The following is a 25100-nucleotide window of genomic DNA, read 5'->3' as shown; positions in this document are numbered from 1 at the left end:
CTGACCAGTGTGGCTGAGTTGGTTGTCATACTGCAAAGGGAAAGGTCACCTGTTCAATCCCAGTCAGGGCACATGCCTGGGTTGTGGGCCTAGTCCACAGTCAGGGCAGCATATGCAAGCGGCAACAAATCAATGTTTCTCTCACACACCAATATTTCTCTCCCTCTCTTTTTCTCTTCCTCTCTCTAAAAATAAATAAAATCTTTAAAAATAAAAATGTTTCTTAATATGTTCCAGTTTCTTTTAAATAAAGTCTGTAATTCATGAGAAACTGTACTCATACACATAAGATGTGACACTACATACGTGATAACACATGTTCCCCAATATAGAGACCTCAGAAGTTACCATCATCATACTCAAAGTTGCTAGTAGCTTGCCTAGGATCTTTTAGACAGAGTCCTCAGTACCCTACCAGCATGGGAAAGGTAAATATGCACAACATATAACTATGAAACAGGCTAGCAACTAGAATCAGGAGAGGCTTGAAAGCAGAATTGTTAAAAAGAAAACACAAGCAAGCATATTCATACTTCAAAGATATCAGATTAGAAGTAAAAAGGATGAAGGGAAAAAGAAATTTCAAAAATATTTAACTGACTACCCAGAACACACAAAAATACAGGAAAAAGATTCCTATACAATACCTACACTTACACGCTCTGATATTTTCCATTATTTTTCATTTTTAAAAACTATTACTGTGACCCACCCACTAAATTGAATTCACAAGCCACTAATGGATCACAACTTGAGGTTTGAAAAGCTTTGGTTTACAGGAACTGACAACCATAGGAAGGTCTTGCTTTCCTATGAATATCTAGTTTAAGAAAACTTATCAGGAGGTGGAAAGAATGAGAAGGCAAAATTCCTGCAGGGCAGGAACCGTGTATTACTGGCACATAATCATCACTTAATGTGTGTTGAATTAATACATTATAGAATATAAAGCACTTCCAATGTGAAGACATACCTACAAAGGATACCTTAAAAAAAAAAATCCCAAATGCTTAGGAAAGCACGAATACTTTGCATGCCTTCAAAACTAGGGATGGTAAAAAGAGTTCCAGTCAGTAAGAGTGATACCAAATGACCCTTAAACAAATGAGGGACCAAAGGAAAAGGAACTATGTCCTTTAGGATAGGCTTTATACCCAGCACAGGAAAAAGAAAATCTCTTGTAGAACTACATAGCAGTCCATTATAGGCACAAGTTTGTAAGCACCTTAGTCAGTGCAGCTAAGTTGCCTGGAGCATCTTCCAGTAGACCGAAAGGGGAAGGGTTTGATTCTAGGTCTGGGCATATGCCTGGGTTGCAAGTTCTGTCCCCAGTTGGGTTGGTCAGGGTTGGGTTGGTCAGGGAGGCGACCTACCCATGTGTCTCTCTCACATCCAGGTTTCTCTTCCTCTCTCTCTCCCTCCCTCCCTTCCCTTCTCCCTACAATCAGTGGGCATGTCCTTGGGTGAGGATTAAAAAAAAAATTTTCTAAGATACTCTTGGTTAGAAATTCTAACCATTTCTTTCAAATATACGTCAAACTCCAAATGTATAAATCCAACTTCAGATCAAAATTATAGAATGCAATTCATTCTTAAATATTAAAGCCCCTGTATTCATTTGTAAACATTTATATAAGCAGCTAGTGTGTGACAGCCAAACACTTAATGAGTGCTTACTATATATCAAGCAGTACATTAAGTACTTAACAAGAGTTATCCCATTTAAACCTAACAACCTTGTAAAGTGGATACGACCTTCATTTTACAGAAGCGGAAAATGAGGCTTAAAAAGTTACATAAAGAAGTTACACAGCTAATAAGTGGTGGAATTAAGATATATTAAGTGCCAATTTTATTATTATTGGTGGCTGCAAATCAGAATATTTTGTTCCATTCCATTATTTGTAAGTGCTTTTCTCAGAAACTAAACTTTGTATATCTTTCTGAATGAAGTGATTCATCTACTTCTAAATCTGTGTAAGACTATCATATTGAATGATTTTATAAAAGGAAAAATTAGCCTGGGCTGGTGTGGCTCAGTGGATTCAGCGCTGGCCTACAAATTAAAAGGTTGCTGGTTCAATTCCCGGACAGGGCACATACCTGGGTCCCAGTTGGGTGTGTGTGAGAGGCAACCAATTGATGTTTCTCTTTCCCTCCCTTCTTCTCTTTCTAAAAATAAATACATTTAAAGAAAAAGAAAGAAAAATTAGCCTCTTCTCAGCTTTAAAGATAAGTTAGAGGCCAATTAAATGTAGTTATCTGTAAGTGACAATATTATGGACACTAGCATTTTTAACAAGCTATATATCTATTTATTACGCAAAGTACTTGGTAACCTGTACTTCTTTACTTATTTATTTACACATCAGGTACTTGAATTTTGAAAAACCTTTCTACCTTTTATGGGCCACTCATTTTGTCATCTGCTTCTAGCACAAATGGAAGAGACTTCTGATATAGAAATGTGTTACCAAATGTTCACAGATACATCCCATTTGAAAATAACTGTTTTTAGTCCATCCATACAACTTTTTAATTCATGTTGCTTTTTTAGTAGAAATGAGACATCTTTAATGAAATTAAACAATTTTTTATCACTAAAACCTAAAATACTTTGACCCAACAATGGAACACAATGGAATGAAATTACACAAATTTGTATCTTTTTTACTTACATTTTAGAATTTGAAATTAAAAAGTATCCCAGCCACAAACAGGTAACAGAAACTGAAAGGCAGAGGAACACACACTGACATTCTGTTTAATGAAACTATCCCAATTTTATGCAAGACGTGATTACAGAAATAACATTTTTGGAAGAGATTCATTCATATATGATCCTGAACTGAATAGCAACCCCTTAACTTATACCAAAAAGCTCTTAATCAAAAAGGTTAAGTCAGTATGAATGCAATTATTGTTAGTAACAGAGACTACTGAAAACCAAAAAGACATACAATGGAAAAATTAACTGACTTTAATACACAAGCCAGTCAAGGGGGGGAAAACATGTTTATTTCCAGGTAATCAGAATAACAGATTGATCTCAACTCCTGTTTCAATGCCAGTAGTTGGTCCCTAGATGACTTTTAGATTTACTAAGTATTAATACCTATTAAGTACCAGCAAATTCTTAAAACAAATTATATGCTTTATGGTTAGTGAAGAGCATGCAATCTTTCTGGTATTCTGTAACTAATCAGTTTCTTTTTTATTAGTGGGATGGCATCATAACATGGGACCAAGCATGTGCTTTGATATACAGAAAGCATGTTTTATATTTAACATTCAATTAATTGCCATATCCACAGTTCCCCCCCAAAATCCTTATTATAGAAAATACAATTTTCTATTCAGTTCACTCATACTTTTGGTCTGGTCCACTGTTACATTTCTAAAAAACCTCTCAGAGTTTAAATCTGTTTGATTGGAAAGAAGTTTAGTCACTGTCAAGATAATCTTAAGACTATTCAAAGCCTTTAAAAATCCACTTGATTCTAAAACATTCCTCCATCTATAAAACATGAGAATTATAACCAAATTAACAAATCAGAATCAGAATGCCAAAAATTAAGTCATTAAAAGGGAATCCAGAGAAAGGGCCAGTTGTGAAAGAACAGGAAGTGATGTACACTGCCATTTTGTAGATGAACTATTTAGTAACAGAAGAAGTACCATTCTAATCTGAAATCAACCAACCGAGACTAAGAGCTCTCAGTATTCTCTTTCTGACAGTGGCATTAGAGGTCGGCTGAAATAACCCTCCAGCAGTTTTTCCTTAATAATGAATTTATCTAATTGATCATGAACATACTTTTACAACTTTTAGCAGAATTCCTCCCAGCCACGGAAAACAGGGTTCCTTTTTAGTTGTCTTTAAAGAGTACCTCTTTTAGTTTTAACTTGCTAAATGTAGCAAGTAGTTTACCCATATCATGTGTACTTCCTTAAGGTTTGTAGCCTTTATTGATAAATCTTCTCTGCTTGCACCTTTCCAAGATAAAAAGTCATTCTTTACTAATCAGTATGCTTGGGTTTATACATGCTAGTATATACGAATTATCAACAACAAACCGTAACACAGAGAAGTAGACTTTATGGAATAATGTGCCATACGGGGGGAACTTCACATACCACAATATACAGCTTTGTGCCATGAAATAAAGACTTAAATGAGAAATGCTATTAAAAGTTAAAACAAATCCAGATAAAAATCAAAATAAAGTAAGGAGAATTCCATTTTCTAAGGAAAATATAATAAACTAATTTAACATACCATTAATGTGTCTCCCTATACCAAAGTCATGACATAAGATAAAGGAAACTAAATTAATGACTAATGCTCCTACTACTAACATCTTTAAATCCCTGCTGAAAACAGGTTTCAAAATGCAAAAGAAAAAAACACCAGAAAAGCTATTATAGACAACATTAAATATAGATGGCACTGGAAAGTATTTAAAAATAAGTAATTCACTAAGTGAAGCTTAAACACCAAGTACACCTTCTTAGTAAAATATCAAGGCAACTCGTATCTGTACATACATATTTTAATTATTTTCATTGCTTTGTGAAAAAAATTTAATTCTATGAATATTCATATGTGGAACATTTTGCAATCACTTCATCAGTAAATTTAAATACTAAAGAAAAATGTAGCAACAGTAGACTTCAAGGCTACTTTGTAACAAAATACACTTGGCAACATTTCCAAAGTGTCATTTTTTTAATTTTCTTTATTTCTACTCTACTAAAGGACAAAACCAAGTACTACTATAAACCAGATAAGAGGACTTGTCTTAAACAAATACGACATGAAGCAAAAGTGGAAAAACGACTTATAGACTACAAAATAGAGATCCTATCACGACATAATTAAGAAAATTAGTGTTTTATTAGTTTTTCATTTTCTCAAGAAATGAAGCACTTGCTCAGAAAGACCTGTAAACTAATCATTTTCAAAATTTTCCAATTTCGATATTATACAAAATAGCATTAACCCTAAAAATTCACAGCCCAGAGAGAAGGAAATGTCCATCAGACGGCCTGTCTATATGCAATGATCTTTAACAATTTTCCAAGAACTACGAAAGTCATAGGAAGAAAAAGAAAGGAAATTAGGAGATAAGGAGTATAAAGTTATCTTATTTGAATCCTAACGAAAACCCAATAAGCTCACAAAAAAATGTCAATCCAGTGTTTAAAAGAGAGAACGAAAGAGACATTAAAAGTGTTCCAACATGGTAGGGTCCCTCTCGAGAGGTCTTAACCCCCAACAGAAACTGAAATACTTCCCAGGGGCAGATCTCAGGGAAAAAGTATTAAACCGGTAATGTTATCAATTTAAAACCATATGAAAAAGAGTAACCTTTCCAAGGGAAGCGCCATTACTTCCCTCTCCTGCTCCCCCTCCCTTCAGTGTATACACGGGCCTCTGTATGAAGAAACTGCCTTGGACTTCTGCAGCATTGCAGCAGACTAAAGGATGGGGTAGGGGGAAGGGTAGGGGGAGAAAACGCTCCCATCACACCTACAGAAGAGGGGAATAGATTTACTGCGGGGGGCGGGGGGGGAGATGGTATCTACCCAGCAAGCTACCCAAAGCAGTCTCCCTTCCCGAGAATACACAGACACTACAAAGAAGGAGAGGGAGGAGCAGAGGGACCAGAAGGGAAAGGGACCTCACGCCTTTTAAATCGGGGTGCACATTAACCCGGTCTCTCTCTGAGGACCACACCTTTCTCCAGGCATCCCCTTCCACCACCCCTTCCGGTGACCCTAAGGAAAGAGCAAAGTAATTGCTCTAGCCCCTCAAAACCGAAGGGCGTCCACCTCACCAGCTTCTTTACCCCACCCACAGAATCAAAGACCCTCCTTGTCTCCCTCCCCCACCCCACCCCCACATCCCTCTGCCTCGCAGAGGCCAGAGTGGGCCGAATTTCCCCGCCCCCTCCAAGTCTCCCTTTCCCAAAGCAGAGGTGCCCTTACCCTTTCGCCGACAGGTCTGGGGCGGAGTAGACAAGCGCAGCCCCCTACAGCGCTGGGGTAGCCGCTACGCTGGAAGGCGAGGAGTGAGGAGGAGGGGGCCTGGCGACACACCGCCGCCCCCCCCCCCGGGAGCCCCAGCGAGCCTCCCAGCCCAAGCTCTGCGACAAGGGGCGGGGGGGGGGGGGGGGGGGCGAGGGGACCACAGGGGTCGAGAAGGCGCCCTCAGCGCTTGGGCTCAGTTAAGATGGCGCGGGAAGTGCCGGGATCCGCCGCCGCTACGGGGGAACCGGCCCGGGCCTCGGCCGCCTCCCGTCCTCACACAGCCGAGGCCCTGTCGGTCCCCCGCCGCGGCCCCTCGGCGGGCGGGCCCACGCACAACCCTCCGCTACCACCACCACCACCCCTGGGAAGGGGGCGCTCACAAAGGGAAGAGAGGCCGCAGGCCGGCCGGCCGGCGGCGGGGCGTCGGGGCGGGGTCCCCAGGGGCCAGAAGGCCTGAGAGCTTCGCGGGTGCCTAGCGCTCTCGGCCCGCGAAGGGCGCAGGCAAGCGGGACCCCTCCTCTCTCCTCAGGCAGGCAGCGGAACCAACTCACTCTCTTTGCCACCCTCCCTCTCTCTCCCTCTTTCCGAGCCCTGAAGCCACAGAGCCCGGCCGCTGCCCAAGTACCCCCCCTTCCCCGACACCACTCCCCTCCTCCCAACAGTCATCCCAGTCTCCAATCTCGCGAGAGTTCCCGCCTGACAGGCCCGACCCTGCGCGAGACAAGATTGCGTACGCGTGCACGGCCTCACGGGAGCGCGCGAATACTTGCTCTGGGCAGAGTCTCCGGAGTAGCCGTGAGACCCAGCTTCTGTCCAGCCTGGTCTCACAGAGCTGGCACATCTTTTTGTGCCACGCCAGCGTCAGGTGCCTTCATTTCATCCTGAAATATGAGAAAGAAGAGCTTATCTGCTCTCCTCCTTTGCTCTTCGCGTTCCCAAACCTTCTGGCCCCCGCTAAACTTGCGATTCAGAAATTTGCCCTGACAAGTAGAATATCCCATTCTTACACATTTTAGTTCAACCCCTCCGTGGAATTTAGAGATAAAACTGCTCAGCGTAATCAGAATGTAATTAAGTTTTTAAGATTTTAATAGTTTATAGTAACTTTTGGAATGGTAATAAGAGAATTATAGATCTAAATCGTCCTGTATGTTGAGTGACGAGAAGTCTTTTGAAACAAGTGCAGTAGAGTCCTAAAGGTCCTTATTCAGGGAAAAAGTAGAGCTCATTTTTTCGTGATGAAAACTTTTTTTTTAGGGAAAAACACCGTCAGTGGACTAAAAAGAGTAATTTTATTTTATTCAAGAATTGAAAGGTGCACCTGAAATGCAGTCTTAAAAAAAGCTTGGGAGCCCTGGCTGGTGTGGGTCAGTGGATTGAGCGCCAACCCGCAAACTGAAAGATCTCAGGTTCAATTTCCAGTCAGGGCGCATGCCTGGGTTGCAAGCCAATGTTTTTCTCCCTTTCATTCTCCCTCCCTTCCCCTCTCTCTAAAAATAAATAAATAAAATATATTTTTTTAAATATCAGTTCTTCAATAAAACCACTGTTATAAATAGATTTGTTGTGTGAGACTTCTGAGTAAAAATGTACTCCAAAATAGTTACGGGAAGATGCGGCAAACTGGGAAAGTAAACTGGCTGTGATCAGAAAAACAAGCTATCTCCTTCAGTGAGATATACATATAACTTGTTTAAAATATTCTCTCTTAGTAAGGTTCTTGTTCTGAGTCAGTCAGTCATTCCTCTCTTCACTTACATTATCAAACATTTTCAAATGGCAACTGCCCCTCACAATAAAAAACATGCCCTAGTCCTTCTTTAGAGGGGTAAAGAAAGACTACATTCTTCACATCTCCTCCCCTTCACAGCCAAGCTTCTTAGAAAAGTTATCTATCTTTCCATCTTCACCAGAAATGATCTTGCAAAGGTCAAGGTTAACCTCCTAGTCTCTTTGTCTTGTGGAGTCATTTTAATCCTTTCCTTCTTGACATCTGCAATATTTGACGTAGTTAATACTCCTTTTATCTTGAAACCATATTCCTCCTTGACTTGTTCAATACCAGTTTTCCTCCTACCTTCCTGTTCCCAGTGCCCCTCTTCCACCACCCACCCCTTAAAGGATTCTCCTCTAATCCTTAAACTTCTTCTGAAAGTTTTACAGCAAGAATGTTCTCTTATAGTTAATTTATACATTTGGGAATGGAAAGAGATTCAGGTTTTCCTATAGTATTCATTCTTAATTTTTTATGGAAAATTTCAAGCATACACAAAAGAAGCAAGATAGAATAATAATCCTCCATGTACCTATCACCCAGCTTTAACTAATATCAACACTTTATCATTCTTGTTTCACCTATTCTCTTGCAACTTTTTTCCCTCTTGATGTATTTTTAAGTAAGTCCCTAGTAAACTATCATAACATTTCACCTGTTAAATACATCACATGTATTTCTAACAAGGAATTTTATTGTAATATAGCCACAATATTCACACTTTTACAATAATTCTTTAATATCATTTAATATGCAACCCATGTTTAATTTTCTCCATAGTTTCCAAAGTATCTTTTTATATAGTCCATTTATCTAAATCAGAATCTGAACAAGTTCTACACTTTACATTTAATTGATAAATATGCCTCTTAAGTGTTTTCTCAGGCCTAACAGTTCCCTTTCTTTTTTGCCTTTCTTTTCTCCTTTCTATTTTGTATGCAGTTTATTTGTTGAAGAAATCAGGTTATATATGCAGTATAATTTTCCACATTCTGGACTTGGCCAATTATATCCTTACAATGTCATTTCACATTTGCTTCAATGTCCATATTTCTTATACACTGGTAGCTAAACCTCAAGGTTTGATGTTGTATAAGTGGTGTTTGTAAAATATGTTGTATCTCCCACTACCTCATCGTCACACTTATCTCCATCTCTACCATAAATTATAGCTTCCCACTCCCACCCCAGACTCCGGCCCTGTTTCCCCAGCACACAGGGCATCTTAATATACCATGGCTGTCGATGATGATGATGATGATGATGATGATGATGATGATGTTGGTGGTGGTTCCAGATCTGTGCCTATGACCTGATGCCAATAGGCCTCTCTCCTTAAATTCTTCATATTTCACACACACACAGAGGCTTATTGCAACATCAAAATTGTTCAACACAAAAGCATCATTAGTAGATACTGCAAAACATATCAGTTATTTAATTTTTTAAATTATATCAAAAAAAGAAAATTACACTTACTGATGATAACAAAATGTCAATGTTTAGGACAGATATTGTACTTTCTGTGGATCATACTTCTGAACATTTCTCTGATTTGTCCCATTCTTCATTCCCCACTGCTTCTGCTATGGTGGTTCATGACTTCAGTTTCTCACCTGGGGTACTGTTACTGTCTTCCAGCTATTCTCTTTGCTCCTCAGGGTGCTCCATTCTCTATACTGGGGTGAATGTTTTTAATCTTCCTTAAATGTAATTTATAAAAGCTGAATGTGCAATTTCTCTGCTTAAAACTCTTCCAAGGCTCTCCAAAATCCTCCAAATAAAATCCACACAAAACCCCTGTATACCTCTCTAGCTTTATTTAGGATGTTCCCTCCATCTTGAACTATAACACATTCTTTTGCTAACTGCTAATATGCTGTTTCTAGGACGTAGCACTGCATTCTTTTGCTTGAAATGCCTTCCCTAGTTAGCTGACATGCTTCAAGATTCAGCTCAAGTGTCATCTCCCTGTCAGACCTTCTAATATCTCAATTTGGTATCTCTTAAACCTGTACATTGGGGTCAAAAACTGTGGGCTGAAGAATGGGTCCCAACCATGTTTTGACTTTCATAGAAAAGTTACGCAACCAGAGACAAAATCAAGAACAAGCTCTTTCTATACATTGTGTTAGTTAATCCTTACAACAAACTTGTGAGGTAGGTAGTATTATTGGTACCTTCATTTTATAGGTAAGGAGAACAGGGTTCAGAGGACTTATGTCACTTGCCCAAGATCATTATCTAATAAATATGTGGTAAACTAGAATTTAAACCCAATTGTGAATGAATCCAAAACACACTTTCTCTCCACCATATTCTACTCCTGGCATCATCAACTGAGGACAGCTTGATCCTATATCCACATTTCTAGTGTGTGTAAGAGATGCATGACCACATGTAATATCATTGTATTTGTTGTCACACGTGTATCTTTGTGAAATGATAGCTCGTCAATGTGTGGGTGTGTATTCTTACTGATAGGATATCTATCCAATGAGACTATCTTTTCAGTATTGTCATTCAGTGAAATACCAAGTCATGTTCAACTCCATGTAACAAATACTTGTTAAATTTCTACTGCATGTTAGGCTTAGGTAAAATACAGAAGAAGGAAAATGAAACCAACTTTTATAGTTACACTGTGCCAAGAACTTTATAAAGCAAGTGCTTTACATTCATTATCCTCTTGATCTTCCCAGCAACCCTGAAAGAAGGATGATGATAATGATGATTCCCATTACAGAGGAAAAAAGCTTGGAAAAGTTAAATAACTGTACATCACACAGTTAGTAAATAGAGATCTATTAGAGTGCAGGTTCAATAAAATTTTAAGCTGCTGTGTTTTTCATTACCTCCTAGTTCTCTTCCTCAAACACCTCTCCATACTAAGAACTCAGAATCATATTAGAGAGATTAAATCTGCATACACAAAACTTTTAAATAACAATGTAGAACAACCTATAAACAAATAATGCACTGAACTAGAGAGACGTTAGTTTTACTTTTCTGAGCCTTAGTTTCCTGTCTAACTACAATAGACTAAAATGCTCTTTAGAGTTCTTTTGTTTCCAAAATCTATAATTACAGGAATGATGCAAATAATGGAAAGATAACTTGAATTCTGTGTGTGTGTGCATGTGCATGCATGTTTAAAAACAGAAAGAGAAAACTTTCCTTTGGGTACTCTATCAGACTCTTTCTAAAATCTTTCTTGGTCATGGTGATATCTTTAACAAGAATTAATTAGTGTATAATTTTTTTGTAGTAACATTATGATTATATATGAAAATCTCTATTTCCTCATGGACAGCAAAAACCAATAAAGTTGAGTATGTGAGACGGTAGTTGGTGAGAAGGACACATCTTAGAATTTCCATTTTTGAAACTGGAGGTACATTCAGTGCATTCTGGGCCATTACCAGTGCATCCATAGATTTTGTCTTTAGGTCCCAGGACCAATGAAGGTAGTTTACAGTCTGGCTGTCAAACCTCACTGAGGCATGTCTACAGAGGCTGTCTGGTATATAAACATAGTTTCACAGGCTGGAAAATAAAGCTCATCATGTACATAGTTGTTTCTTGAACTCTACATTCCCATATAATTGAATCCATTATTAAAATGTCAATCTTTAAAAAAAAAAAAAAAACCTGTGTGTGAAGGCAGCAGATTCTTCCATTTTAACCCACAGGAATGGATAAATATTGGGCCAAGGCACTCAAGATACTCCAAGAATGGTAGAATACAATTCAGTTCAAGAGAAGTCCTGACCTGAAAACCTTTCAGTCTCAGGTATCTATCAGATAAGCATCTGCAGTAACCCATGAATAAGTTAAAGCAGCCCTACCAGAGTCTAAAAGACATCCAACCCTGAAGATGTCAAGCAGTGGAAGTGATGGTAGCACAGCAGTAGTCAAAAACATTGACTGTGGAGTCTCACCTCCATCACTTACTAGTGTAAGTGACTAAGTTAAATTATGAGTTTCATAACGAGGCTGAGCGTTCTTATCTGTAAAATGGGATTAATATTACCTTTTTCAGATAATTGTGCAAAGATTAAATAAGATAACATATGAAGTGCCTAGCCCATAGAAAATATTTTAAAGTGTTAGCTCTTATTTTGTATGTGTGAGGAGGTAAATATTCATCCCACTCCTCTGACACTATGCTCTGGCAGTACTGGCAGACACCCCATGGTCCAAGTGCCTCATGATTGTCTGTGACATCTGTGCATGTGGGAAGGGTTGGGCAGCATGTTTGTAGCTTGAGAGGTTTTTGGAATGTATCTTCGGGACCAATGGGTGATTTTGTCATGCCTTTCTCTTTGGCTGACATCTGCCAGGATTTAAAAAAAAAACAAACCCTACACAAATTCCTACTAGAAATTTGTGCCACACAGGATATGAAACAGAAACAGCTGGCAATCAAAATATAAAATAAGTTAATATTTTATTGGCCTGGGATTGTCTTCGGGCCTCCTCTTTACTAGGTGGTAATACTATGTTAGTAAGAAGTTTTTTGGTTAAAAGTGACAATCCAAATCAGCTTAAATTATTTTTTTAAAAGGAAATGCATTAGACCCTGTAACTAAAAAGTCCTATCACTTAGGAGTTAAAAGAAATTTGGCCATGGCAAGTGTGGTTCAGTTGGTTGGAGCATTGTCCCATAGACTGAAAGATCACAGGTTCAATTCCCGGTCAGGGCATATACCTAGGTTGTGGGTTTTATCCCCAGTCAAGACACCTACAAGAAAGCAGCCAATAGATGTTTCTCTCTCTCTCATCGATGTTTTTCCTTCCCTCCCTCTCTTTCTCTCTCACTGTCTCTCTCTCGGCAATGAAAAAGTGTCCTCGCGTGAGGACTAAAAAAACGAAGAATTTTGTTGGATGTTTGTCTCTTTCTGGCTCTCCCTTTTCTGTCTGTGTTGAGAACATTTATCCAAAAGGTCATAGATATGAAAATTCCTGACTGCAATAGAACTTTCATATCTATGACACTTGGATGTTTTTCTCTATGGAATGGATTTTGTTATAAGGTTGTCTGTGTTTGTATTGAGAGGTGCAACAGGAGGGCTTAGGTACTTCCCACTGCTGCCATCTAGCTTACTGCACTGACTGCAGGAAATAAATCAAGGAAATTTTTAAATATTGCTTTTAACCAGATACTCCCTTTACTGATACATTGTATTTGGACCACTACCGACAGGAGCCCTTGTCCCAAAGTTCAGATTTATGCAACCATTTAAGTTTGCCTGCTATGTGATCTTTCTTATGTAATCAGCTCTCTCCCAACTACTGCCCAAAAACCTCTGAGCAGAGGACAGGGATCTATTCTAGTTATCAAATGGCACTGTATAAATGGTTAACGTGAAACTCATCCTTTATTTCTCCTCTTCATAAATATTCTCAACCCAGAAATGTTACAGCGTTATAAATATAGTCAGTGAAGGCATTTGGGACGTTGTGAGGATGAGCAGACCAGAATTTGAGGCTTATGGACAATAGACATGTTTCCATAGAACACGCTGAGGAGAACTTCCACCTTAGTAGTCTATTTGTGCAGCAGAGGGAGGCTAGACTGGGGTTGGAGGGGACAAAGTGGAGTGGGAGGAATGGCCACAGAAATCCAGATTTACATCATCACAGTTTAATAACCCCAAAGGCAAAGGAAAGCATCTTACTTTCACATAACAATGTATAAAATCCAAAGGAACAATTCTGGGTGGCCCAGCTTGGGCTGTGTATCATATGTTCTTCTGTGAGCTAGTTGCCTCATGAAGGGGTGAGACATTTTGATTGCCCTAGCAGGAATTGTGTGTCCACCCTCTGATAACAGGCTTACAGTAGCAGTCCCACAAGAACTACACAGAATGGTGGAGAGGAATTCCCCAAAGGAATGTAGGGTACTTTTTGCCAGAAGAAGGAGGAGAAATTCTGAACAGACAAAAACAACAGATGTTCACTACAAGCAGAATAGAACTGCCGGTGAGGCCAAATAATATGGTTTGGTGGGGATGCTACCTAGAGTAGAATATATTAGCACTTGCTATTCTTAGGTAAAAGGAAGCAACTATCACCTGGCTACAAAGAAATTTCATTTTTGATTTTCACGATAACTCTGAGAAATGGGCAGGGCATTCTCCTTTCACAGAATATATTTTTGAGACTCAAGCAACGTAGAGAAGCACAGCAGACAACATGTGGTCCATGGTCAAGTGTAAATCTGGTATGTACAGCAGTTTGGGAAGCAGGTACTTTCCAGATTCTATTCTTAGAACCTTAAACAATCCTGAAAATTTTCTGGCCTGTACAGGAACCCAGAAAATGCTCATCATCCAGGCACATAGTGCCAGGGTGACAGCAACTTCCTGGAAACTCTTCCATGTGCGCGCATCTTTTCCTTGAGTTCTCTACCATACCTGCCTTTGCAGTTGCTATTCTTCCATTCATTTCAGGCTAACAGCTTTTATTCACCTGTTCTTATTTCCATTTCCCACTCCTAACCCAATTTATGCCACATGAACAACTAACAGTAAATGTTTATGGGATAATTAAATTGATAGCAAAAATTTATTGAATGTCAATTATGTGCATTATGCTAGGCTCTGTGGATAGAGAAATAAGATATCATTCCTATTCTTGAGATCACAGCATAATGGGAAAGGCCAACAAATAAACAGTTCTAAGTCATTTAGTACTGCAAGTGATAGAGAACCATACCTTTTTTCATCTTCCAAAACTGAAACTCTGTATCTATTAAAAAAACAACTCCCCATCTCACATCTGCCCCTTCCCAGCCCCTGGTAACCACTATTCTACTGTCTGTCTATATAAATTTGACTCTCTAGGTGCTTCATATAAGTGGAATCACAAAGTATTTGCCCGTTTGTGACTGGCTTATTTTGCTTAACATAGTGTCTTCAAGGTTGGTCAGTGTTGTAGCATGTATCAAAATTTCATTCCTTTTTAAGGCTGAATAATATTCCATTGTATGTATATATCACTTTTTTTATTCATTCATCTATCAATGGACATTTAGGTTGCTTCCACCTTTGGGCTATTATGAACACTGCTCCTAGGAACATGGTTATATAAATACCCGTTTCAGTCCCTGCTTTCAATTTTTTGGGTGTACATGGGTTAAGCTTTTTAAGAACAAAAGAAAAAGTAACTTTGTTAACTATTTTCCTCTCTTTTTGAAAGACCATGTTAAATTTCCATACTCCCATGCTACTTCTGCCTTGGATGATTCTCACTCCATAGAGTCAGCCCTTAGTGCTGAAGACATACATGAATAAAGAGGTTTCCCCCAACACTTGGACCCAACAGTCTACCTTGGAATTGGACAATGCACCAAGAAAGCTAGCTTTCTTCTCAGATCAGACTCTGAGTAATAGGAGGAGCTTAAGATTGAGAAAATTTGGTTTCCTGGGAGGGAACATGCCAGCTGTAAGAAGACCAGAGTTGTAAATTGTCAGATGGTGACTGCCTGTGAAACCTGTCAAGATTCCTGACAGCTCAGCTGAGAACCTAATTACCAGTTACAAAGAGAGACAGGAAAAACGTGTTGTCAGAGTGAGCCTGGTCTGAGAGAATGATGAGGTACAGTGTCCTGACCTCGTCATCGGCCTCCTTCTTGTTTCAACTAGAGCAAAACACATTAGTATAATTGTCATTACACATGTTTATTATCTGCAACAAAGGAACCATGTCAAACCACAGCCCTGTGTCAGCTGAGTCTTTAGTAATCACTTAAATTGAACAGTGGCATTTGACCTGATTATACAAATACTTCTGGTATTCTCAGTGCCAAGAATGATACCAAACCATACTTAACTTTTCTCCTGGAATATACACAAACTTCAACCAATGCTCCTTTCCTGGGTTGAAGAAGAGCAGTGATCCTTTCTTCTGCTGAAGCTCAGAGAGGGATAATAATTTACCTACGGTCACACAGTCAATCAGCAACCCAACATCGTATCTTCCAAGGAAAATGAATTAGTATCCCATGCTGAGCAGCAACATGAGGAAACTAGCAACCTTCACTAAGAATCCTTAAATTGGTGAAAAGCAACATTAGCATATTCACATGCTAGTTTTTTCCCAACGTCTGGGTCCTCTAATCTTGCAAAACATTCATACATACTTCCCACTCACCTTTCTTCAATTGCATCCCCTGCTCCTGTGCACAGATGCTAACTTCCTCAGTGGGGAAATTTTTTAAAGATTCTTGAGTCAGGGATGGCACTTAGAGCAGTAGAAGATGGGAGGAAAGGGAAAGAGTTAATATTTACTGGACACATCTATTATATGTTCCAGATACTATGTTTTACATCTATCTACTTTATTCTATAAACCAACTGGCAAAGTAGATAAGAAAATATGATTGTATCTACTCTGCCATACTCAGAGCTCAGAGAGGTTAGGTAAATTGTCCAAGATGACACAATTAGTAAATGGTAAAGTAGAATTTTTTATTATGTATTTGTTTATTTCCTTTTTAGAACAGGACTTGGAACCCACTTCTTTCTGGCTCCAAAGCCTGTGTCCTTTGCAATGCATTGTGCTACCTCAGTAGAAGAGAAGAAATGAAAGGAACTCCCAAGAGATGACAGATAAAATCACCCACTCTGAGCTTCTAGTGATTTGATTTTCTTATACATGTATGGATTAGAATTGCCTGGTTACATAGAAAGATTTCAGCAACATACGCCATTGGATTAAAAGATATGACAGAGTATAGGGAACCAGGATGGAAAATCAGAGGAAGAAAGGAAAAAGACATGAGTAAGGAGACGGTAGGACCAGGAGAGGAATATGTCTGGAAAATGTAAGGGGGAGCTAGAAGTTGTTCTCAGACACCTTCCGCCAAGACCCAAAGAACAGTGCAGAAGCTGATACTCCTTTTTTGCTCCACTCACCATTTATTTTCTCTTCTCCTGTAAAAAGATTAGCAGGATGGGCTCAGTGGGAAAAGAGGCCCTTGTGGGATCCTGTTACCAGCCATCTGTGTTCTGTTCTTTACTTTTGAACAAGACAGCTCCCAAATTCTGAACTGAAGAGGGAGTTGGAGCTGCATACAGATCAGCAGAGCTGTTGCTAACAGCTCTGACGCCTGCAGGATGACTCAACCCTCTGTGCCTGGCAGAGTCAGCTGTGGTCCCCTGGAGCCTCCTACTCTAGGGAGAGAATCAGAGATGTGGGTAAGAGGCTTGGGGAAATGCTCAAGATCTTTGATCTTAGGCTGGAAGGATGTCTAGGGGCACCTTGAGTCTTCACTTAATAATTTTGGCTGATGATGGGGGAGAGATTAAAGGTGACAGGGAGGAAAGCACAATCCTTTATACAAGTTTGCTGCTCTATAGAAGGAATAGACCCTCTGGAGGATGGCATCCAGCAAAAGCCATATGGCTGTGTCACCAGGAGTTCAGCCCAAACACAAGTCTCACTCACTTCTCTGGTAAATTTTACTCAGGTAGAGCCATCTCCTGCTGCTCTGTCACTTTTCTGAAAAACCCAAAGACTCTTCCTGTCCTTATATGGCACCGTTGATACTTAAGAACATTCTCATGCCAAACAGTTGTTACCTTCAGGCCTCTCCCCTGGTTACCCCCTCAGATCTCTGAGATATAGGCAATGAGTGGTAAGCTACTTCGATATTATGCCAGGAGAAACCAGATTTACCCTATACCGATATATAAAGACCCTGATCCACCACTGCCCCCTCCCCATAACCCTAGGTTTCCTCAAAGAGCTTTCCTTTCACTTGGCATCTTATCACTCACTAATAAATAGCCTCCAGAGTTTGGCTTCCTGTTGCCATGGCAACTCAAAAGAACCAGTTGAAGCTGCCAATAAAGGCATCTGCAAGAGCTCCCTAAACACAGGCTCCTTTCAAAACAATAGTACAAAGTGGAATCACCACTCACTTTACCCATCTTTCCTGCCACACCACATACACACCCTCAATTGTCAGTTTTATGGAAAACCTTGGTTCTTAGAATAGCTGAGAAAATGGTTGTTTTGCCCAGATGAAAGGTTTTCTAACAAATTTTCTAAGGATTCTTTAGATACCAGTCTAGAAATCTGACCAATTTACCAGGCATTAGCACCTCTGAGGTGTCATGGAGTTTATAAATATGTCTCTATGTGTCCTCTATTTATACAAGTACTTCATTTTTCTGTGCATGTAGGAAAAATCTGAGTATTTGGTATTTCAGAGCTAGAATGAGCTGTTTGCTAGTTTCCCACAAAGGGTGAGGGGTTTCCTAATGTCCTCATGTATGTGTGAAAGTGCTTTGTACCTTGTATAGGAGTGTTCAAATATTCACATTGACTACTGTTCCCTGTCTGCATTTCCCTTTAGTTCAAGGCCATGTTGCGTTGGAATCAAGCTCATGGACTCTGGGCCAAACTTCCTGATTTGGATCCCTTCTCCACTCTTTACTTCACACTTCAGTCAGTGCTTTCTCTGTGCTTCATTTTCTTTGTCTGTGAAATGAGGAAAATAGTAATATTAACTTCAGAGGGCTTTCATGAAGATTGAATAAATTAAAATAGGTAAAGTACTTAGAACAGTACTAGTTTTATATATCAAGTATGCCTCTAGACAGAGTATGCTGCTGAGAAACACAGACAAGATACTCTGTTCTCAAAGAGTTCACAGTCTGATATCCACACAGTAGAGAGAGACAAACCAATAATTATAGGTAATGTGTTAAGCGCTTCTTTAAATGGAGAGAGAACAAACAGAAAGAGGGCCAGCCTTGGCTGGTGTGGCTCAGTGGATTGAGTGCTGGCCTGTGAACCAAAGGGTCGCCAGTTCAGTTACCAGTCAGGGCACATGCCTGGGTTGTGGACCAGGTCCCCAGTTTGGGGCATGGAAAAAGCAACTACACATCGATGTTTCTCTCCCTCTCTTTCTCCCTCCTCTCCCCTCTCTCTAAAAATAAATATTTTTTTTAAAGAAACAAACAAAGGGGTCAGAAATTCAGCTTCAAAAGATTCCTGGGTTTTCCCAAAATGGAGAAAGTTTGATCAGTTAGGCACATTGGGTTATAAAGGACAACTCACTCCACTTAGCTCAACGATTTTATTTTAAAGATATATGTCACAGAAACCCAGAAAAACTAACAGCCCGGAAGAGGTAGTGACAGCATTTTAGGTACTTTCATTCTGATGCTCAATCATTAGCATGACTTAGCTATTCTCCTCCTGACGAGGCCTCTTTTACCATTACCATTTCCGTGTTCTTCACTTCACATTTTTTTAAAAATTACAGTTGACATTCAATATTATATTAATTTCAGATATACAGCATAGTGGTTAGACACTTATATAACTCACAAAGTCTTCACTTTGTATTAACGTTCTCTACATGATAGTTTCTATTTCCTCATAGCTATAGCTTGCCTTGACCCTTCATGACTCTGAGCTAATCATGATTTTTCTCTCTATATCATTTAGCTCTTGTTCTTGTCATTTATAGTCACACTCTCTCCTTTTCCTAACTCAAATTTTAGAGAGTGAGAGGGAAATCTGATTTTCCCTCTCTTTTTTTGCTGCCAGGTATATTGTAAGTTGCTGCCCAGGTCTGGATTGTCCGCCATTGTATCTGATACCAATTCTGGTCCGGTCAGCTAAGGCAAATGTACCTCCGTGAACTGTATGTGAACCATGGCTACCCTGGCCTCCTCTTCAAATGAAGCTTTAGGTGGGGAAGTTCCCCTTGGAAAGGCGATATGAGTATAGCAGTCATAATGTTCTGTTCAGAACAGAAAAAAGAAATAACATATACAAAGAGCATGGAGCCCCGACTGGTATGGCTCAGTGGGTTGGACATCATCCTGCAAACCAGAAGATTGCTGGTTCAATTCCCGGTCAGGACACATGCCTGGGTTGCAGGCCAGGTCTCTGGCTGGCAGCATGTGAGAGGCAGCCAATTGATGTTTCTCTTGCACATCAATGTTTCTCTCCCTCTCTTGCTCCCTTCCTTCCCCTCTCTGTGAAAATAAATAAATAACATCTTAAAAAGAAAGAAAAGAACACGGAAAAGGAAGTATAGTGGGTCTAGAGTTGATTCAACAGACACATATGTTTATTTTTACTTTCAATCACAGCTTATGTTCAATATTATTTTATATTAGTTTCAGGTATACAGCATAGTGATTAGATTATCATATACTTTACTAAGTGATCTCCTCTATCTTTCTTTCTATTTTTTTTTTCCACGAATAGGATTTTTTACTTGTCATCATTAAGTTTGAATTTTAAACAGATTCTTGGCTGGGGCTCTTATCCATGAGTTTGTTGTACTGTAACACCTGTCTCACTCCCAGTAACTTTTGCAGAACTGCCACCTTAATCGTGAAGCTCCATGAGTGTTCCCAATTTGGGTTTCTTCAGCATTTTAACTTTCCTAACAAAGACATCATGGAATGGAAAAATAGATTGGCAAGGCTTTTCTACACCTTTTCCAATGCTGTTTGGAATCAATTTATTGACCACTTCTTTCAAATCATTTGTCTGCACCTCTCGGGTCATGATTTCCATCATCTTTGTTCTGGATGGGTGGGCCTGTTCATGCTGAGCATAAGAGGTCTTCCAAATTCATTATTGTGCTTTTTAGTAAAACCAACACAAAATAGGTGAAACAAATAACCTTCAGTAGTCTTGACATGAACATGAGCTTCAATCATAGCCTGCTTTCTGACCAAGGAGCACATTTTGTCTCCATGGTAAGATCCATGCCATGGATGTTAGCCAGGCAGTTTTTGTCCTGAGTAGTCTCAGCTCTATTTTTCTAAGTGCAACTTTATCTTTCTGCAGATCAACTAGGCTCACTTCAAAAACATGACTTGAGACCATCAGATATGATTTGGGTTCCTGGAATTCTTGTGACTAGTGTTTTCCCAATATTTCTTATATTGAACATAGCTGGTGCTTTCACATTACACCAGTCTTTCTTAAAAAGTGGATAAACCATTTTCTTCTTGGCTCCCTTTTTGCCACCTTTCGTAAAGTGCTTGTTCTTGCCGACTGCCTTGGTGCTGCTCAGAGAGCCAAAAGGGTCCCCCCAATATTTCAAGTGGCCACCTGGCACAGTACATAGTCATTACAATATTATTGACTATATTCCCTATGGTGTACTTTACAGCTCCATGACTATTTTGTAACAACCAGTTTGTTCTTCTTAATCCTTTCATCTATTTCACTGAGTCCCCCAACCCTCCTTCCCTCTGGCAACCATTAGTCTAATCTCTATCTTTGAGTCTGCTTCTATTTCGTTTGTTTATTTTGCTCTTTAGATTCCACATATAAGTGAAATCCTATGGTATTTAAACATTTTTTTAGGTATTGCTATACGCCAGTCATTATGTGAGTACATAACAACTGTCATGATATTACATAGGCTGCTCTGGGAATCCATTGCAGGGTCACCTGAGCCAGACATGGAGTGTCAAAAAAAGGCTTCTTAGAGGAGAGAGACTCTAGATTAGGATCAGGGAGAGGAATAGCATTAATATGGAGCATGGTACATTCCAGGACCTGAAAATAGCTTAATGAGGATGCCAGAAAATGAGAGGGAATAGCCTGAGACAGACAGGAACTTCATCTCACAGGTCCTAATAATCATAGGGTTAACATTTATTTAACAAAGAACTGAACATTATGCTAAGAATTTTATATGAATTACCTTATTTAATCTTCTCAACAACCTTGTGAAGTAAGAATAATTATTGTTCACATTTTTTAGATGAGGAAACTTAGATTCAGTGAGATTTTGTAACCTTATTATGATTATATAAATAACAAGTGACAATACTGCTAAGTTATACTTTGTGTGTCATATTAAGGATGTTTTAAGAGCACTGGGAAGTCATTGAAGGGTTTATGCATATTTGCATTTCAGAAAGATCACTCTTGCTGCAGAATATAAAATGGATTATAGGGAACAAAGAGGGGACATCGGGAGACCCCTTGGGTTCCCATCACAGGCCAGATGAGACACAGTAGTAAGGTGGAGTAGGCTGATAACAGTGACATGAATGTAGTCATTCATTTATTACTTTGATCAATAAGTGTCTAATGAGCTCCTACTAAGAATGCTAGGCACTAAGGAGATACATACAGATGAACAAGGTGGATGTGGTCCCAGACATCACAGAGTTCTCCTAAGAGGTAGAATAGACAGGAATTAGTGGAGTTGAACGTGGAAGTGATGGAAAAAGGGGGAGTCTGGGAGGATTCATTGCCTTGTGGTTGGCTCCAACACCCTTCCCTTTTCCACCTCACTACTTCCCTGGGGTTGTATATGTTCAGGTAGCAAGCAGAGGGAAGGAAGATAAAGGACAAAACAGAAAGAACTTTGTATGCCATTCTCATCAGCTCAGACTTTATTCTGGAGTCTTTAGGGAGTCACTGAAAATGTGTAAGCAGGGAAATGGCTTGACCAGCTATACATATTAGCAAGGTCAAGATTTATCCCTCTAAAACTTAGAATTCCTCCAGGGCTGATTTGAAAGGCTGAGCGAGAATGCTCCAATCTTCTTTTCATACTCTACCCTCTAGTGGCAAGAGGAAAAACAGCGAGTTCCAGTTCCACAGATTTGCAAGGCTTTGGTTTGCCCTGAGCGTTACAGCTTCTGGATTTCTCAGCTAGTTCTGTTGTTCAGTCTTCAACAGAGACCACTCATTCATTCTAAGATTCCCTCAGCTCCAAAGACCCAGCCCTGTCTTCGACTGTAGAGAGCCCTCTTCTGAGAACTCTCAGGAGCCTGCTTCCCAACACTCTTTCTCTTGCCAGTGCCCTCGCAATGCAGATGTCTCAGCAGGCTAGCACTGCTGCCCTCCGGTGGGAATCTAGAGGAATGTGCGTTGTATTTCTTCCGGAACCACTTGCTCTCACCAAGTCAATTCTTTTTAAACTTGGTATCTTATTGAGCAGCCTCTTCATTTACACCTGAGTTATAAAAGGATAGTGTCCCCTCCTATTACCTGGTTCAAATATAAGGAAGCAACATGAAGGAGAAATAGTAGAAAGTTGCCCTCTCCATGAATTCAGCTTTGTCATCATACCATTACCAGCAACGGACTTAGAAAACAGCTTTTCCTAGGCTTGAATATTGAGACTAGGGCATATATAGGGTGGTTTTTTCAAGGATGTCTCCTGCTTTCCTCAGAAAGAGATGTCTTCTTTCTCTCATACCTTCATCCCTGTCCCTTTGCCCCAGGGTCCTTGTGCTTCTAAAATGGAGCTCTGATAGTGCCCATGGTAATAAGAGAGCCTTATTAGTCTATGTACTAATAAGCTTGGAAATAAATACTGGAATCACTACTCAAAAATCGAGGATGATTTAAACCACTTCTGGCGATGTTCCTTAGGCATCCTCCCCAATGCTAACGAATTTAGGCCACAGTCTCCTCCACACATTAACTCAGTACTTAGAGGCAAAAAGACACTCTTTCAATTTCATCTCAGCTAACATGGCTCTCCTACCTGCTAAGAGGGTGATTTTGTTTTTTCTGATTTTGCACATGCACACCACCTACAGACAATTGATTCCAGAATTTCTTTGAAATCCAGGCTCTGTAAGATTTCTGACCAACAGACCCTTCCCCCATTCAAGACTTCTATTCACTCAGGAATTTGTGATGGCAATAGTATTGCTGGCTGAAGTGGAGCAGCATACCAGCGCTGCTGAGAGCAGAGTGGCTGTTGCCATGGGGGCAAGAGTGTTTGTATAGAACTGCCTGTACAAGGTGGTAGGCTTGAGGGCTGCTTAGATTCACAGGATTCTAGAACTGAGCCAGCCCCGCTCAGTTTACAGATGAGGAAGTTGAGGCCCAAAGACTTCGTTAAACGACTTATTCAAAGTCCTAGGGTAACTTAAAGACAGAGTTGTGCTTTTTGCAATACATCACCCTTTTCATTAAAACACACATGCTGGGTGAGTGGATCATACTCCAGCAGTTTCCACTAATGCCACTGTGTTATTCCAGTACCATTAATTCCAGGTCGAAGTGCTAGGAAATGTGGTACTGGCAACAATGGGTATATGAATATCCTTGCATTTGTATGCATGCATATGTTTCCATCAAATTACATGTGCACACCTGTAGTTGATTATGCTAACTATGCATTTGTATAGCTCTTGATTACTGGAATTTCTTTAACCTCATTTCCTCAGGAGCAAAATTCAGGAAAGAAATAGTACCTATCTCAAAGGATTCAATGAGATAATCTACTTAAAGTACTTAAGCACAGTAGCTGGTGAATAATAAGTGTGGGAAATGTTTCTGTCATGTCTTTCTGCAATGGAATGTGTCAGAGATTGCCTATAAGGCACTAGGCTAAATGCTTTAATTTTTTCATTTAATTTTCACAATAGTCCTCTGAAGTAAGTCCTTTCATATTCTTTGTAGCACTGGTGAGAAAACTAGGCCTAAAGAGCTTGAGTAACTTGCACAAGGCTAGAAAGTGCTTGAGCAAGAATCAAACAAAATCAGGTCTGTCTAATATTAATGTCCTCAATCTTAATAATTAGGTTATACTGTCTCTCCTATAAAAAGGCAGAAAAATATCTAGTGTCTTTGAATTTGTTTGATAGAACTCTAAACACAAATACATTAGATACATATTGCACATGGAATGGCCTGGTTCTTCCATATAAATGTGTTTTAATTAGCCCCACTGAAACTATAAAAAAAAATTTGTTTTTTTAATTATATTTTGATTATGCTATTACAGGGGTCCTGATTTTTTCCCCTTTGCCCTCTTCCACCAAACAACCCCCCACTCCCTCAGGCAATCCCCACACCTTGTACATCTCCATGGGTCATGAGTATAAGTTCTTTGGCTACTCCATTTCCTGTGCTGTACTTTATATCCCCATGGCTATTTTGTAACTACCTATTTGTACTTCCTAATCCCCTTACCTCTTCACCCATTCCCTCACACCCTTCTCCCACCTGGCAACCATCAAAATGCTCTCTGTATTCATGATTCTGTCTCTATTCTTCCTGTTTCATTATTTTGTTTTTTAGATTCAATTGTTGATAAGTATGTATTTATTGCCATTTTATTGTTCATAGTTTTGATCTTTTTCTTTTTCTTAAGTAAGTCCCTTTTACATGTCGTATGAGAATGGTTTGGTGATGATGAACCCCTTTAGTTTTTTCTTGCCTGGGAAGCTCTTTATCTGCCCTTTGATTCTAAATGACAGCTTTGCTGGGGAGAGCAACCTTGGAAGTAGGTCCCTGCTTTTTATGACTTTGAATATTTCTTGCCAAT

General features: G+C 39.6%; 1 protein-coding gene and 1 pseudogene across 6 annotated transcripts in view; both read right to left on the bottom strand.

The window, feature by feature from the left end:
- Positions 1 to 6647, bottom strand: part of TAOK1 (TAO kinase 1) — a 139001-nt gene extending 132354 nt beyond the window's left edge. For 4 of the 6 annotated variants that reach the window (XM_054573243.1, XM_054573244.1, XM_054573241.1 and 1 more), the window contains exons 1-2: positions 5992 to 6647; positions 2104 to 2172 (exon numbers count right to left, since the gene is read on the bottom strand). The gene's annotated coding sequence lies outside the window, so the exon portion shown is untranslated. The remainder of the gene's footprint in view (positions 1 to 2103; positions 2173 to 5991) is intronic. The other 2 variants (XM_054573242.1, XM_054573246.1) reach the window with 1 other exon arrangement.
- Positions 6648 to 20101: 13454 nt separating this feature from the next.
- Positions 20102 to 20843, bottom strand: LOC129070189 (40S ribosomal protein S3a-like; annotated as a pseudogene).
- Positions 20844 to 25100: the final 4257 nt, after the last annotated feature.

This window comes from Pteronotus mesoamericanus, unplaced genomic scaffold (assembly GCF_021234165.1).
Source record: "Pteronotus mesoamericanus isolate MK-2021 breed Mesoamerican mustached bat unplaced genomic scaffold, CSHL_Meso_final contig_246, whole genome shotgun sequence".
Lineage (NCBI taxonomy): Eukaryota > Metazoa > Chordata > Mammalia > Chiroptera > Mormoopidae > Pteronotus > Pteronotus mesoamericanus.
The sequence above is the reverse complement of the archived record's forward strand: the minus strand, read 5'-3'. Positions and strand labels throughout refer to the sequence as shown.